Raw genomic sequence first — 17,328 nt, 5'->3', positions numbered from 1 at the left:
GTCACACACTCCCCATCTAGGAAACACTTCACGCACCAAGAACTTGGCTGCACGGGTAGAGTCTGATTGCGTACATGGACCTGCCCCTATCCATCTGGAGAAATGACACACGACTAACAGGTATCTATATCCATTACAAACTTGAATCAAGTCGACATAGTCGATGTGCAAGTGCTGAAAAGGGCCATTGGGTCTTGGGATGACCCCCCTCACTATATGCAGTGTATGCCCAGCCATGAGTTGCTGGCAAATAATAGAATTTACCATAAAGAATGCAACATGTTCCATTAGGTTCGGTACGAACCAATCCTCAGCAATGGTTACAGCAAGATTCTCCCTAGTTGTATGCGCTGGGTAGTGTAACTGTTCTAGAGCTACCCTTAGTAAGGCTACAGGCATTACTGGTTTACCAGTGCTGTCTTGTCGCCACAATGCTTCAGAGGGCTTTAAAGAACACCCTATTAGTTTCCACAAGTTATTTTCCTCTTGTGGTGCCTCTCCTTGGAGCTCCACTATCTGTGTTTTAGGCATATGATTGTATCCCTCATCCACGTTTATCATCACAGTCATTCTTTCATTCACGTCTATGGTTTGAACATTCATCATTCCTATATCTCTATTTTCTATGCGCGTGGCTTCAGCATCTGCTGCTTGATTTCTGCGCGAGATAAAATCTGTCCCTTTCGTGTGAGCTGCGCATTTAACGACTGCAATGCCCACTGGGAGTTATAGTGCCTTATTAAGCCTGTCCAATAAGGCTGCGTGCTGCACTGGCGTGCCGTCCGCTCAGAGGTAGCCCCTCCTTTTCCAGCGTGCTAATCCTGCGTGCACTGTCGACGACCCATAGGTGGAGTCGCTGTACACTGTCACTTCCTGGTCTGTGTGATTCTCGACTGCGAGTATCAACGCAAATAATTCTGCACCTTGCACTGAATAATGTGATGGCAATCGAGTACTCACGAGCACTCGAAATTCTCCATTTGCCAAATGTTTCACTACCGCGGCGCCTGTATATCTTTGCCCGTCATTTTGATCGATTTGCAATGAACCGTCAATGAAGACAATCTCTCCCCCTGCAAGTGCATTCTCTTTTACTCTAGGAAGCTCATCACAGAACTCTTCATAGTTTGCACAATCATGTGTAGGTTCTCCTTCGGTAATAGGCTTAGCTATAAACATAGCTGGATTCACTATGTTACATCGGACTATTTTAATCGCTGGAGTTGATATGATTACCTCATAGGCAGAAGCCCTTTGAGTAGTCAACGTGCCTTTTGGTTTTTCTAAAATTGCAAATAATGCATGTTCAACAAATAATGTCATGGAGCATTCCATCACTATGTTCTCATTACTGGGTCCAAATTTCCACTGTAATATGTAAGGGGCTTGTAGCCCAATGTAGTTCTCTGTGTGAGTACTGCTGTCATAAAAGTACCATCTGCGTGCAAGAATAAAAAGAATTCCTCTGCATAACTGGGAATCCCTAAAACTGGAGCTGTGCAAATGGATTTTTTCAATTCGTCAAACCCTTCTTCCATTGCCTCAGTCCACACGATTTTCTCTTGCGTTGCCTGTGCTTTCTTCAAGGCCTGTAAGAGCGGCCTAGTATACGAACTGTAGTCAAAGACCCATCCTCTGACATAATTACATAGTCCTAGAAAATGCTGCATCTGTTTTATTGTGTGTGGCTTAGATGTTTTTAAAAAGGAGTAACTTTCTTTCCTTTAGGTGAAATCAATTGGCCTATGTAGAACACTTCTTGTTGACAATATTGTAACTTTTCCCTGTCAACCTTATATCCTTTGTCAGCAAGTATAATCATTAGCTGAACAGAATCGCATCTGCACTCTTCCTCTGTGGTGCTGCAAACTAAAATGTCATCTACGTATTGCAGCACAATGCTTTCTAAAGCAATATTGCTCAGGTCCATCTGGAGGACTCTGTTAAAAATCGATGGGGACTCAAAGTACCCCTCGGGCAGCCTTGTGCTTTTTAATCTCACTTGTCTAAAAGTGAATGATGTCAAATCTTGTGAGTCTTTGTGCAATGGGATTGAGAAAAATGCATTTTTCAAGTCAATCACCATGAAATATCATGCATCAACAGGTATATTACATAGAATTGTAGACGAGTTAGGGATTAGAGGGAACTCGGCCTCTACAATCTTGTTTATTGGGTGTAAATCTTGAATTAGTCTCCAAGAACCCCCCCATTGATTTTTTAATCGGATAATCTGACGTATTACATGGTGACTCTGACGTCCCTAAGATACCTTCATCCATCATGGCGGAAATCGTCTTGAACATTCCTTCATCTGCCTCTCGAAACATGGGATATTGCCGTGCTCGAGGTAAAATCGCTCCTGGTTTCAATTTAATCTTCACTTCCCCAACACCTTTAAGTAAGCCTTTGTCATAGGGGCCAGTGGTCCATAATGAAATTGGCCCTTTCGCCATATCTTCATCAAAATATTTAGGACGTTTTTTTGCTAGCATCATTCTCTGCGGGACCGCTCACGTAATCGCCTTAACCAAGTAATGCACATTTCAAATAAACACAAAATCGTCAGTTCTGTCATCTCCAAACAAATCTTCATCAGTGACATCAGTCACTCTGCAGCCTTCCTCAATGGTAGTTATTGTGCTCCATCGTCTACCCTTATCATCAGTTGCATTAAGCAAAGCCATATTTCCTCGGACTATAGCTGCTTCTATGGATAAGGGGAAAATTCGCCCCTCTTCCTCATCCATAGGTATCTGTGGTCTAAATAGAAATTTGTCTGGTATTCTCATGGTTCTGCCTACTAGTCCTGGCAGCCATGTTAACAGAATGCATACCCCATAATGGAACACTTTGGGGTCCAAGGGTATTGCTCTAGGCGCTATTTGTCCTGCGTATGCCCTGATCATTTCGCACACATTTAAATAATGCATTCCCGGTGTTGAGCATACTATACCATCGTCTGTAAACGAAGTGGTCATATGCATTTTTGTCATTAAATCTTGTCCTAATATGTTGACAGGTGTTTGCCTCGAATAAAGCAGTGGCTCCTTCATATCACATTCTCCTATAGAGACTGGTAATTATTCTGTAAAAGGAACACAACTTGTTGCTCCCGTAAAGCCCTGAGTATTCATCGCATCGGCAGACATTGAAAATGTGCCCTCACATATACATGAGTGTGTCGCACCCCTGTCCACTAGGAAAGAGTAAGCTTTGCTGCCTATAATTACGTCTATCCTTGGCTCCTCATGATGATTCAGCATAATAGATAGGACTGAACACACCAGGTCTCCCAGTGAGCTGTCCTATTGCGGGGACAGCTTCACTCCATCACTCGTGGATGGATTTTTTCCAACAACAGTGACACCTCCTATTTTACGTGTCATAGGTTGCTCCGTGTTTGTGTTCTGCTGAAGTTGCATAGGAGATTGCTGCGATTGTCCTTGCGGTTGCTTACCTGTCACTTGCTGTGGTTGCAAGCCTTGTTGCACTATCAGCGCTTGCTGCTGCACTGTTTGATCTTGCGCAACTCCATTTCCGCTCTGCTGCGAATATGCAGGTGGATTTGGCCTTTCCTGTCTTGAAAACTGAGCATTCTGTACCATCCCTTGGCTTCTACACATACAAGCTATGTGCCTGTGATTTCACATGTCCAACATACAAGAGGTTGTGATTGTCTTCCCATCTGCCCATTTTGCATATTTTGTTTACCATTTTGCATATTCTGAAATCCTTGTTGTCCACTGTCCCCTATTCTATTTAACATTTATAACAGATCTCTTTTGCTTCTCATCCAGTCGCACGGGTTTCGCTACTATTCTTACGCGGATGATACACAGATCGTCGTTCGCCTTGACCTTACTCAAGCCGAGACTGCAGCGCGGCTCAGGAGCTGCCTGGAGGATCTGGGGCGCTGGATGATGAGCAACTGGCTAAAGCTTAATGGCAGTAAGACCGAGGTCCTGGTTGTGGGCACTTCATCTCCTCAACTATTTTGGACCTCACAATTCTGGCCATCAAGTGTTGGCCCTCTTCCTCTTCCGGTTCAATTGGTCCGGAACCTGGGTGTAAAAATCTCTGCCTCTCTGGCCCTGGATGACCAGGTGGCCAGTGTATGCAGGGCTGGGCATTTCAATCTTCGCATTCTATGGAACGTCCTGCCCTTCATTCCCGTTGAATGTTAAGCTTTGGTAGTGGCAGCTCTGGTTCTCAGCACCCTTGATTACTGTAACTCCCTTTATTTGGCCCAACCACGCTATCTGATCAATAGGCTTCAATTGCTGCGGATTGCTGCCGCTTGCTCCATACTTTGCCCTCCCTTTGGATCTCACCTTCCCCCCCTGCTTAAGAAATTGCACTGGCCTCCTGTGGCCAGCCAGATCATGTTTAAATCCCTGTGTTTGGTGCACCGTGCCTTTTATGGCATGAGCGCCGAGTATCTTCAAGCCAAGTTTGTTCACTACGCTCCTACTCGTCTGTTGAGATCTCAGTCTGCGTCTCTTGTCGTAGATCCCCGCTATCGTCTGTCGTGCAAGGGAGGTCGTGCCTTCTCTGTAGTTGCTGCCAGAGCCTGGAATGATCTTCCTACTGCTCTTCGTGCCACTGAAGATCACCTCACCTTCCGCAGGCTGTTGAAAACTACTCTTTTTTAGTTAGCTTTCTCTTTTTCTGATGTTGGTTTTGCCATTTGTTCTCCTCCCAGTAGCCAGCGCCAAGATACCTTTGGGTGTACGTGCGCTTTACTAAGTTTCCATAACATAACATAACATTTTGAAAACTTCCCTGATTATTCTGCCAATACCCTTGATTACCTTGCCAACCTCTGCCTTGATATCCCCTTCCTCTTGGAGCATATCCATTATTTGTCTGATCAAACTGTCTTTGGTTATTTAATTGTGGCATAGGTACTGCTTGCTGCGGGATGGATCCGCCCACATTAGTTAACATTGCCCCTTCAATGGCATACTTAGATAACTTTTTCTGAACTAACTTTGCTTCTTCACCTTTTCGTGCATCGTCTTTTTTGCAATTCTTATCCTGCAGGAGTCTGCAGTAATGTGCAATGGTTAACTGAATTTCTGACTATGGTTTTGCTTCTAGCCCCACTAATTTCTTGAGCTGTTTCTGCACCCGCTCTCGCAGCCCTTGGTACAATATATGATAAAATACAGGTATAGACTTCCCCCAAACCTCACGTGTCTCAAGCGCCCATGCGTCTTGAAAATTTTGAATATAAAGCAACGGATCCTCTCCCTCTTTTATTATTCTTGTCATTATAGCTCCCATATCCGAAGTATCTGGATATAGTACTCGAAGCGCTTTCCAAATTGCTGCTCTACAATTATTAAACGGTGCTCCATTATGCACTGTGTTGACTGTAGTCACACCAGGGTAACCTTCCAGTGCACATACGTCATCAGCTCTTGCACCAAGTATGCAGATTAGAAGACATTTAATATGCCCTATAGCTAATGTATTCCCTCCCATAATTTTTTTTCAAACTCATGTATCCATTTTCCAACACCAGAAGTTAAATTCGGGAGTTTACATTTTAGGTTTTCCCTGACCATCTCGGGCCATGGTATACACTGTGGCCTGGCTCCTCCTTTTTCTAACAAGGGGAACTGCGATGCTCCAACCTCATTCTCATCTCTCATCATTTGTCTATCCACTGCTGGAGTAATATTACCACATTTCCGTCTACCTGGCAATGACCTTAGCCTACTTACATAGGGCGGGGACCCCCCTCTGACCATGGGATTGCCCCTTATGTTGGTCTGACTGTGTCAGTGGCTGTGATACCTTAGTCATAAGTAATTTTAAATCTGACCATCTTACTTCCTTATCCAAAGACGGATGTTCTTCCAGACCATATATGTCACTCCTAACCTCCCTCGAGTAAGCTGATACTTCTTGTGCCCAACTCGTGCAACTCCTCTCATCATCATCTCTATTTATAGTTAGGCTGTCTAAAGAAGACAGCTCCTACTGTCCCGTACTACACGAGGCTTCCTCTGTGTCATACAACTGAGTACTCTTGAGGCGATCATGTTTTCCCTTACTTTGTGTTTCTTTCTGGTCTTGCATTTTGTGGTATACTTTATCGATCGTTTCGCCAATGCTTTGCGAGTCAAATTCGTCTTCTAGATTTACTCTAGACGTACCTGGAAATGGCTCTGACTCGGGAAAGAATTCCTCTATATCTTCCCAGTCTACCCGTGGATTGGGATCTCTTACTTCCCTTTCTAAATACTAAAGACTGCTCTCTGTCTCCTTTCGCGTTCCATGTCGTCATCGACTTCTCTGGGCTTTCTCACCTCTTCTCTTATTCTATCTTCCTCTTTATTTTTCATATCCCTTCCTTCATATGCCCTTCATTTTTGCTCATCTCTTCGTCTCTGTATTCTTTTCTCTCTTATCCTTTCCTGTTCATCGGCTTCTATTCTTTTCTCTTTTAGCCTTTCTATTTCATCGGCTGTTCTTCTTTTATTATCACGCTTTTTTTGCTCTTCCGCTCTCTCTTTTTTTTTTTTAAACTTTATTTTTAGTTGCACATCACGGCTATCTCGCTGTGAATCTCATACATTCTTTACAAACATGTTATGTACATCCAGTTTTGCATCAGTTGTTTCTGATTAATATCATATTTCGGGCATACAACGTCATAGGTACAGACAGATAGAAGTGTGCATGAGGGGAGATAAAGTGCTATACAGGGTTCAAAAGCATTAAAGTTCGTTTACACTGTTACTATCAGAGCTTTCTGTATCCGAGGAATTTTCGGTTAGGTACGTCCTGAGCGGTGCCCAGATGTCTTTCGGCTTGCATGGAGTAGGCAACATTCCCGCATACTTTTCCTCACATTCATTCACGTATACCAGTGTAGAGAGAAATTGCTCCAATGTCGGGGCCTGTGTACTTTTCCATTTCTGCAGGATGCATTTCTTAGCGACTGCACAGGCGACATTGAACAATCTCCTAATTTTTTCGGAAACCTTTCCAATGTCTCCAAATAGGTATTTCGGGGGGTTAAGGTTTGCAGGGATTTGTGTAATGCATTCTAGGGTATTTGCCACTTCACTCCAGAATTTTGCTACAAGAGGACAATCCCAGTACATATGATAGGAGTCTGCGCCAGGGGCGTGGCACTTTGGGCAGGTATCAGGTACATTGGCGTAGCACCTCGCCATCTTTGCCGGGGTGAAGTGTAGTTTGTTCAGAATCTTGAACTGTATTAGTCTTAAGCCCGCATTTAACGATATCGTTTTGGACAGGAGACAGTATCTGGACCATTTCCCTGTTTCAATGACAGTACCCATATCTTTTTCCCAAGATGACTTAATGGTATTCGAGGTGTCCGTGTGCGTCTGGACTAAGGTATACAGTTTGGACACCCCTGTGCCAGTCTGGGAGTGCAAAGATTGAAAACATGCATGCTCTGGAGGTTCATCTGGAAATGTGGGCCAGCGCTTCTTGAACGCTGCTTTCATTCTGTGGAACTGCAAGATTGTTAGGGGAGTCTCACCGACCGATTCTGCGAAATCTTCGGGAGTCACAAATTTACCGTTTGGGAACATGGTTTTCATTGTGAAATCATATTCTGGGAGCCAACTTTTTTGAATACCGATATCATATGTGGGTGCAATGCCTGGGAAATTCCAAAGCGGGGCTTGTGCGTCGTATGGGTCATCTATGCCAAGACGTTTACTGATAGCTCTCCATGCTGCGATCGTGCAGGAGGTTGGGTCAAATTTGCAGTCATCTCCATGTCTTTTCGAGTAGATGATTGAGCGCAGGTCTGTTGGGCGGACTGAGCGGCGCTCTATGGATACGTGTGGTGTCGTGTCTGAGGGGTCTTGCCATAATTTCACATAGTGGGCTTGTGCTACTTGCCAATATAGTTCGAAGTCCGGAGCCGCAAAGCCCCCCTTTTCATAAGGTTGGACCAACTTGGCCCAGCTTATCCTATTCGCCCCCCCATTCCAAACAAAGGTTGTAGCCATGGATCGAAGGTTGTCGAAAAATGGTCTGCCCGGCCAGATGGGGACGTTGCAGAAGATGTAAAGGAGCTTAGGTAACACGGTCATCTTGAGCACCGCTATACGGCCAGCCAGGGATATGGGGAGCTTAGCCCAGATCTGGAGTTTTGAATGTATGGTTTGTAGAGTGGTCTCATGATTATCTATGTATAGAGAAGTGCTGTCACGGGAGACCTGTATTCCTAAATATCGAATGTGTTCAGGAGCCCATGCTAGACCATATGTGTTTGTGGGACAATTGGTGGCATTGGTCAACGGAAAGATTTCAGACTTGGTCTTATTGACTTTGTAACCCGAATGTAGGGTGAAGTCATTTATTACGGCCAGTATGGGAAGCAGGTTTTTCTCAGGTTCTCGAACATATAGCAGAGCGTCGTCAGCATACAACGAGATGGCCTGGTACGCTCCTGACATATATATGCCTCGGGATTCCTGTTCTGCCCTCACTGCAGCCGCCACCGGTTCGATTTTTAGAGCGAATAGTATGGGAGAAAAGGGACATCCCTGTCTTGTCCCTCTGTGTTATAAGATTTGGTTAGACAGTGTTCGGTTGGTCAATACCCTGGCTTTGGGTGACGAGTACAGGAGCCTAATACAACTGATTAAATAAGGGCCGAATCCAAATTTATGAAGAACCTCAAACATATACACCCATGAAACTGAATCGAACGCTTTTTCTGCGTCTAGGGATATCGCTACAGCCTGCGCTTGTGGTTTAATCTGTGCAAGGATGCAAAACAGTCTGCGCAAGTTTAGTGCAGTGGATCTCGTGGGTATAAATCCACACTGGTCGGGATGTACCAGTGTAGCCATCTTAGGAAGCAGTCTATTGGCAAGAACTTTTGCGTAGACTTTGGCGTCCGTGTTTATCAACGACAGGGGACGATAAGAGGAACGATCGTGGGCTGGGCGTCTAGGCTTCAGGAGTACTGTGATAACAGCATCTGTCATTGATTCTGGGAGCGAGCCAACCTCGATGGCCTCTTCCCATATATGGGTGAGGACAGGAGCAAGGATCATTGAGAAGGATTTGTATAGCTCGGCACCTAACCCATCCGGGCCCGGGGCTTTACCTGAAGCCAGTGATTTGATTGCTTCGGTTATTTCGTCACAGGTTATAGGCTGCTCAAGGATCTGGTAGTCTGCCAAGTTTAATTTAGGGAGGTCGATCTTACTCAAGTATATACGTATTTCTTCTTGTGTACTATTATCACGATTGGAGTATAAGTCAGCATAGTAGCGTGAGAATTCGTCATTTATTTCTTTCTCGCCACTGACGACTGCACCTTCTTCTGTCAAGATGCTCGCAATTGGGGTATGGGAGCGTTCATTGCGGAGCATACGGGCTAGGAGGTGGTCTGCTCTGTTACCCTCCCCATATCTGCGTGCTCTGATGGGAGTGGCCATGTATTGTTGCTCCTTGGTCGCCAAATCGTTGAACGTTTGGAGATGTGAGCTGATGTCAGACAGGGTATGCCTGTCGTGTGTCATACTATACTCAGTTTCGAGTATCTGCAAGTGCGATTCTGTGATGTCTAGTTCGTTTCTCACGGCTTTAAGGAGACCAGTCGTCTTGGACATCAAAACACCCCTCACCCACACCTTAAACGTTTCCCATACAATCGCCCAGCTGTCTACGGAGCCATTGTTTAACTGGAAGAATTCCTCTATGTCAGTATGGAGAGTCTCCACGACATTTGGGTCTTTTAAAATGTTGGGGGACATCCTCCATCGTCGTGTTGTGCGATCTATGTCAGGGAATAGTATGGTCAAGGTGATCGGGGAGTGGTCTGAAAGCGTGCGGGGAAGGATTTCGCATTGTTCCGTGTAGTTGACCAAAGGGGACGAAATTAGCCAATAGTCTATTCTAGATTCAGTGTCGTGTACTCAGGAGTAAAATGAGTATTTCCTCTCAGTGGGGTGGATACCCCTCCAGGCATCAGAAAGGGTGAACTCTTCGAGGGCGTGTCGTATAACATTTGCCGCTTTGGTGAGAGCTCTGGGCCTACTGGAGGACCTATCCAATGTAGTGTCGAGAATAGTGTTTAGATCTCCTCCCCAAAGGACCCAGGCGTTAGTTGTAAGGCCTATCGTAGCAAGAAGTTGTACATAAAACTGCGGATCATCGGTATTCGGGCCATATGTGTTTATCAAGACGAGTTTTACCCCGGCCAAGCTACCCCAGACCACTACATATCTTCCCTGTGGATCTATCCTGCATCTGTCGGTGGAGGACCCCAAGGCGGGGTGTATCAGTGTGATGACCCCTCTACTCTGAGAGGAATATTCCGTGTAATGTCTATTGCCACCCCATTGCCTAAGTATTTTTTCGTGTGTGGGCTTCAGTGCGTGGGTTTCCTGGAGCATTACAATATGCGGATGATGTCTGTTAATGTATGCGCCTACCTTACTAGCCTTTGCTCTGTTATTTAACCCTCGAATGTTCCACGTGAGTAGTTTCAATCGTAGCCCCTGGGGTGTTCTAGTGGTTTGTGCCATTTGCATTCGTGGTGATAACATTTAAGGATGTGGATATTCCCAGAAGGAGGGACAGTGAGTGAACCAGTGAGTGCAATTTTAACCAAACGTAACCTATAACAACTAAGAGAAGCTTTGGCATCTGGAGGCCTCAACAGTGGCCTCTAGAACCAGGTGGCAACCCATATCGCCATAACCCACCCCCTCCCACATCATCGAACCCAACTTGATGATGATCCCTTTTCTTATTACTAACTTGTGGGAGAACCCAAAGAAAGGGGTCGTGCGCCGCAACACATCCGGCTACATTCAAGGATCGAGAGCAGAGATGCGTCTCTGCCCCCCTTCGATTCCATTGCCGTCAGCAGTTCACTTGTCCACCAAATTATCTGGCCGCTCATTGTGAGGTGAGTGTTCAGGCTACACCGGTTGTTGCAGGTCATCATGTTCAGCACTCTGTCTCCCCGGCGGAAGGGGTATCGATGCTTCCATATAGGACAGGGCGGCTGCAGGGGATTCGAAGAAGTGCGCTCTTCCGCCATGTTGTATTCTGAGTTTAGCTGGATACAGAAGGGCATAGGGGACCTGTCGCAATCGCAGTTGACGTTTAATTATTTCGTAGGACCGTCTCTGAGTCTGGACCCCGGCTGAAAAGTCCGGGTAGATGTGGATGCGATCATTTCCGATTTTTAGGGGGCCTTTCTCCCTGGCCAGTCGTAGGACAGCATCCCTGTCCCTGTAGTTTAACAATTTGGCTATAACAGTGCGGGGTGGGGCCCCAGGTCTAGGCGGTGGGGCGAGAGAGCGGTGGGCCCTTTCTACCAGGAATTGAGATGAAAAGGCCTCTTTCCCAAGGAGGGATTTCAGCAAGTCCTCGATCTGAAGCTCCATTGGGCCCTTACAGAACGATTCTGAGAGCCCGACAATGCGGATATTGTTCCGCCTGGAACGAGACTCCAAATCGTCGCATTTGCAACGGAGTTTGTCCATTTCCCCTTTCAGGAGGGTAATGTCCTGGGCGTTTTGCCGGGTGGAGTCCTCGTTCGAACCAATTCTACCCTCTGCTTCGGTGATCCTGGCACTTTCCTTGTCTACTCGGGTCTTCAGTGAGCCAATTGTGGATACGATGTCATCGAGTTTGACATTTATGGCCAGGAATCCGCTCTGTACCGTGGTGAGTAGGTGGTCGAATTTGGAGTCCTCCGACAGTGAGGATGTGGCGGAGGGTGGCGTATCAGGACTTACAGGAGGTGTCTGCGAACTGGTGAACGAATCCATAGGGCCGGTCTTTCTGCTCTTATTTAAGTTCTTGCTAGGCATGATGTGGGGTATGCAGGAGTCTGGAGTTCGTGCCTCAATGTGTCGCTGTAAGGGGTTTGCGCAACATCGGATTTGTCTGATGGCACTGGTGTGGAGCAGCAAAAGGATTGAAAGCTGACCCGCGAAGGGGCCCGCAGGGAATCAGAGAACGCAGACCACCTCCACCGTGGGTCGTCCAGGGGCCCGCCGTATTATATCAGGCGCACGTCGCCCGGAGTGTTGGCGGTTCAAAGATATCCCTCAGAATGTTGTTTTACTGCTCTCTCACGCAGCGGCACAGGGCCAGGCCCGACAACCCACCAGGGCTCACAGATCGTCACGTCGGCGCCTGCCCGACCACGTACCCGTGAAGCAGCGCAGTCTCCGCTCGCCCTCTCCGGCTCCAGGGCAGCGCCAGAGGTTCGTCTCTTCGTCTCGTACCGAAGGATCGGGTCCGGGGAATCGAGTCGCAGCTCAGCGGGTGCCCGTTCACGTCCACAATGGCCTCAGCACAGGAGTACAGGGGCGGTCCCAAGCCGCGGCTCTCGCGTAACAATCCGTGGAGCTGCGTGGCGGCCCAGGCGAGCGAGACTACGGCCCTCACCCGTTCGTGGGCTCACAATGTCCGATTTCAATCGGGATTTTCCCCACAGGAGTCCGGATGTGGCGGGAGGCAGCTTAGTTATTTAGGGGGCTCGACGCACTCTGGATCCGGGTGAAAGTGTTTACAAGGATTCATGCCGGAGCGGAGCTCCTCGGCTATGCGGCCATCTTGCTGCGCAACAGCGCCCCCTTCTCTTCCGCTCTCTCTTGTTTTTTAACTTTCTCATCTTGATATAACTGTTCTCGTCTTTGTCTATCTTTTCTTTTCGCTCCTTCATCTCACAATCGTTCCTCCCTTTCTTTGTCTTTTCTATCTTGTTTGTCTTGGTCATCCTTTTTTTCTTACATCTTCAATGCCTTTACCATCGAGTTTAAGTAAAATCTGACCTCCCAACCACTTGTTCTGTGCAAGCGCTATCTCATCGGTATTATCCTTATCTCCATTCCATCTCTTCATTTCTCCCCTTATGTCTAGAGATGTACTTGCTTGATCACTTCTCTCCTCATCGCATCTCTCCTTGTCCCTCAGGACTTTGGAGGTTATATCTTTCTCGGCATCCTTGTGTATGCAGCATGCAAATATATCGTCATATGCTGATCCGCATTGGGGCCATGGCATAAGCATTTTGTCTGCGGTCCCCTTAACCCATTCTGCACTGTACTGTTTAAGGTTAAGCGCATGCTTTGGTAGCTGTTTGCAAAGATGCACTAATGGCGTACCTTCTTCCATTTCTAACTTTTACTTCTCCTTTTATTACCACTTCGCTTATGCTTTAGTTACAGTTTTCAATCTTATGTTTCAATCAACATACACTTATGAGTGAGCACCAATCGTTGCAAGTTCCAATCCAATCACAATGCAATTTTTGACTTTGATCTTGCTAAAAAACAACCATCAAAGTTTAATCTTAAAATAATCACTTTTCTCGCGTCTTAACTTCACGCTTTTTAAAAAAATATATATTTTAAACAAACATTTTTTATTTGTTTATTCAAACAAACAATATAAACCAAACTTGCAGTACATTTAATGACATTTCAATTATATTTTGCTTAATTGTGTTCACTGCTCCCCTTAACCCTCCCCCCGTTCCGAGCCTACTACTTCTCACATTCTGTTCCTGCATCTTATGGTAGGGTCTCCCCTTCCATGGGTTCTGTTGGGTCTTGTATTGACCCAAACAACTCTGCTATTAATAATTTCCAGGCCATCAGGGTCTCTGTCTCCTCCTCCCCCCCAGCACTGCTTGCTTCTAGCCATACCATGGTGCGTCTTAACTTCACACTTCTCTATTACTTAAAACATTTCTTTTTTCAACTCTGACGTCAACCACATAAAACAAGACAGACAGACTCGATCGGCCACATATACGTGCACCTCACAATCCTCTATTTAGGACTTGTCTTACTCTCTAAATTCTTGTTCCGATTAGAAGTTAAGCCAATTCCCCTAAGAAAGTCTTTAAACTTATCTCATCTTCTATATGTCCCATATAAGGGCTCTGAATTAAGGCTTCTGCTAGCACTCTTTAAGTCTAGGAACAGGGCATATCCTCATAGCGTAGCTACATCTCAAAACTATTTTCCTCATATATTACTTGCCAACACTCAAGTCAATATCTTTTTCCCACATACATATATATTACGCTCTTACTATTGCATTATATTTTATCCCGCCTCCCTCCGTTACTCTCCATTATTTACTACGCATGCATCCCTTTTGCCACTCTCTTTGGTCATATTCACTCAATGTTCGCATGTTTTTCATCTTTGGACCCTCGGGATCACTGCCTTCGTTACCGCCTCTTCGAGCTGCTATCCGATCCACTTTGCGCAGATGTGGGAGGGGTTTATGTCAAAAATGGGGTCCCGTCACACCCTCCTTGCAAAGTGTATGTCCTATTCTAACCACGATCTACAGGGAGCTTCAAGTCTTGTCAGCCAAATGGCAAAGGTTGTGCGATATTGCTGAGACTCTAAAGTTACTTATGCCGACGGCCGATGGTATCTTATCTAACCCTCAATCTCTGCTACCAAGTGAACTGGAGACCTCAAGCCCTTTAAGATGAGTAGCAATACCCTAGAGATGGATGGGGATCCAGATTTTAATCAAACATCAATAATTCAGACGACACAAATAGCTTGTCAAAAGTTAGTCTGTTTTAATGCAAGTAACTAAAACAGGGAGTACAACGAACATCAACAATCGCTCAATACTCAACTCTCAATCATTTCATAAAAAAGCTGGGTTCTTAAACCGAAAATTGGTCATAGCTGACGTGCTGACCTGCGTCATTACCAACGTCATCCTGCGTGGCAAAGTACTAAAACCTATCGGGAAGTGGGATTGGTTCTAAGTGAATAACTAAGCATAGGTGTTATATCTGTATAGAGTAACAAAGAGAAATAATTGGATACTTAACATCAGGTGGGACAACTAAGGACTTCCTTCAAAATGGCCACTATGAACGTCACTAGATGTACGACGTCCCATTGGCTACACAAACTATAGGACCCCCAACTACGAAGTCCTCTACAATTGGTTGGCTACTAACACCTGTCAGTAACTTATCACCTACGTGAGCAGCTTGCAGACTGAACAACATGGTGCGGGTGAGCATGTCTTGATACCAGCTTCCCACCAATTAAAAGTACACTCCACCATCACCTCAATGATTCAGTGTCAATTAATGGTTGAAGTTGGCCTTGAGTCTGTACTGTTCTCTGCGGTGTTTTAAGGAGTATGGGTACTGTCTGGCTTCCGTGCGTAGGTGTGATCTTCTCCTGCGTCCAACTTTCTTCCTTCACGTGACTGGACACCACGATTTGAACCTTTTCTTGTATTTGATTTTATTCTCCAATAGTCCTCTGATGTCTTTTGTTTTCACTTGACCTTTTTGGACAGGAACTAGTGTTCTTTCACATTAATTGTATCCAATGTCAGCCAGTTCTATTTCTGATAAGACCTTAACTCTCTTGGCTCATCTAACTCCTTAGCTGAAATATATTCTGTTTAATTCAATTGCTTTTGTAACTGCAACACTGAATTTGAGGCCTTCCTCGTTGCTCAAGACTGCTATATATGTAGTGGAACATTCATTCTTTATTCAATCCATATGTATCTATGAGGTATATATGTATATGTTGGCGCTTGCTGCGAACTATTCACTATAAGCATTTGGCTAGCTTCATGATTGCTTTGCTGCTTGTGTTTTATTGCATCTGTACACGTTTAAACTTAACTAAGTATCTGTATCTTTCTTATGGCATAAGTCTCTTCATCTTGATCCCAAGATGTCACTTATGCATGGTACTTCTTTGTTCTTCACAAATCATCTGCCTCTCTGGTCTGGTTATCTTCTATATGGAGTCGATTCAGTTTCGTATGACGTCACCATTCATCCTGGTCATTCAATTTATTTGTTTCCTCAGGAATCACATTCAAATGGCCATCATATTGTCTTGAATGTAGGTATGGTTTCCTTAATGGGTACCTTACTTCCCATATTCTCTTAGGTATTCTTATGGGTACTGCACAGAGTCGCTCTTTTTCCTGCTTTCTTATTAGTGTAGTATACGTCACATACTTTGATTCATACTTTTCAGGTAATGTAGGTGGGGCAGGTGGAGTGTGGGTACTTGGCTCCTCCTCTACAAGTGGACACAGAGAAATGGCAAGACACAGGTAATTTATTTGAGGCAAGTACTATCGCCCGCAAGAAGGAAGGTAATGCCAGAAAGAGTCACTGCAGTTCAAAATACGCCTCCCCAGTCACAGTGAAACAAATGCAGCAGTTTTTGGGGCTCTGTAACTATTGTAGATCATGGATTTTTGATTGCTCTAGTTATGTGAGTCCTTTATTGCAGGGTCTAAAGAAAGCACAGATTGTGAAAAAAGTCAGATAGACTGGTCCGAGAGAATGGGAACTTGCTTTCGGGAACTCAAGGCTATGGTCAGCAATGCTCTGGTCCTGGTGACCCCAAATTAGAAGAAGCCATTCTTTTTATTTTTCCATTCAAACAGGCAGGTGATGACAGCAGTCCTGACCCAGCAAACATCACTAGGCCACAAACGTTAGCGTATTACAGTGGACTCCTAGACCCAGTGATGCAGGGACAGTTCCCTTGCAAACAAGCTCTGGCGACAGCAGCTTTTGCAATTCAAATGTCTTCAACCTATACAATGGTTTGCCCGGTGACATTGTACATAGAGCATGCAGTGTTTGAGATTCTAGAAAAATCTAAATCCACATTGACGACTCAGAGAGTTTCAGGGTATGAGGTTATCTTATCAAATTCAGCAATTCACCTTGTGCGATGTCACGTAGTAAATCCCGCGACATTTGTAGCAGAGCCGGTGCAGCCTAAGGATATTGTTCACAATTGCACCACGTATGAGGGACAAGAGGAAGAGAGGGTATATGTGAAAGTGGAATCCCTGGAGAAGGGGTGAGGTGATTTTTGTTGATGGGTCTTCCATCATCAACCAAGGGACGGGAGCGGGGTATACGGGCGCAGCTGTCTTGGGTCTTATGATGGGGAGTACCTTGGTCAGACTGAAGAGACGGTTGCCTTCTCGTTACTATGCACAAGCGGCTGAACTGGTGGCACTTATAGAGGTGCTAGAAATGTGTAAAGGGAAGGTAGTCACTGTTTTTTTCGGACTCTGCATATGTCACCTCCACCATCCATTCTGGGTTATCAAGACGGCAGAAAAAAGGTTTTAGGAGGTCTAACGGGTCCCTTTGCAGCATGCTGTTCTGCTATCCCGGCTAATTGAAGCATTAACCTTGCCAGCAGAGATAGGTCTAGTGAGGTGCGCTGCCCATACTAACCACGCTAATTCAATAGCTCTCGAAAATGATATCGCAGACAAGGCGGCAAAGGAAGTGCCATATTTTGTTCT

This window comes from Ambystoma mexicanum, chromosome 3q (genome assembly GCF_040938575.1).
Source record: "Ambystoma mexicanum isolate Mex_15411 chromosome 3q, UKY_AmexF1_1, whole genome shotgun sequence".
NCBI lineage: Eukaryota > Metazoa > Chordata > Amphibia > Caudata > Ambystomatidae > Ambystoma > Ambystoma mexicanum.
The sequence above is the reverse complement of the archived record's forward strand: the minus strand, read 5'-3'. Positions refer to the sequence as shown.